This window comes from Aptenodytes forsteri, unplaced genomic scaffold, assembly GCF_000699145.1.
Source record: "Aptenodytes forsteri isolate BGI_AS27 unplaced genomic scaffold, ASM69914v1 Scaffold358, whole genome shotgun sequence".
Classification (NCBI taxonomy): Eukaryota; Metazoa; Chordata; class Aves; order Sphenisciformes; family Spheniscidae; genus Aptenodytes; species Aptenodytes forsteri.
Genome location: NW_008795679.1, coordinates 249,235 through 249,547, shown reverse-complemented (window position 1 = coordinate 249,547; position 313 = coordinate 249,235).

Below are 313 nucleotides of genomic sequence, written 5' to 3'. Positions count from 1 at the left end.
CCCCCACGGGGCCCCAGCGTGTGAACGCAGAAGGGGTATCTGGCGGGTCTTCGTTTTTCACGCTTCTGGAGTTCTCTTGGCAAACGGGAAGCATTTTGATCCGCCTTTACGATACTTTGTCGGTAGTCTGCTTTTAATTTTTTATTTAATAATTGCTGAACCAGATTTATTCTGAAAACTAAATTTCAGTCCATTACTTAAAAAACAACAAAAAAAACCCCAAAACCACGAAGCAAAGGGCTGCGAGGTGTTTCGTCCCACGCTGACGATCGCGGCGCAGCGGCCTTCCGAAAGGCGCCGCCGCCCGCCCCCC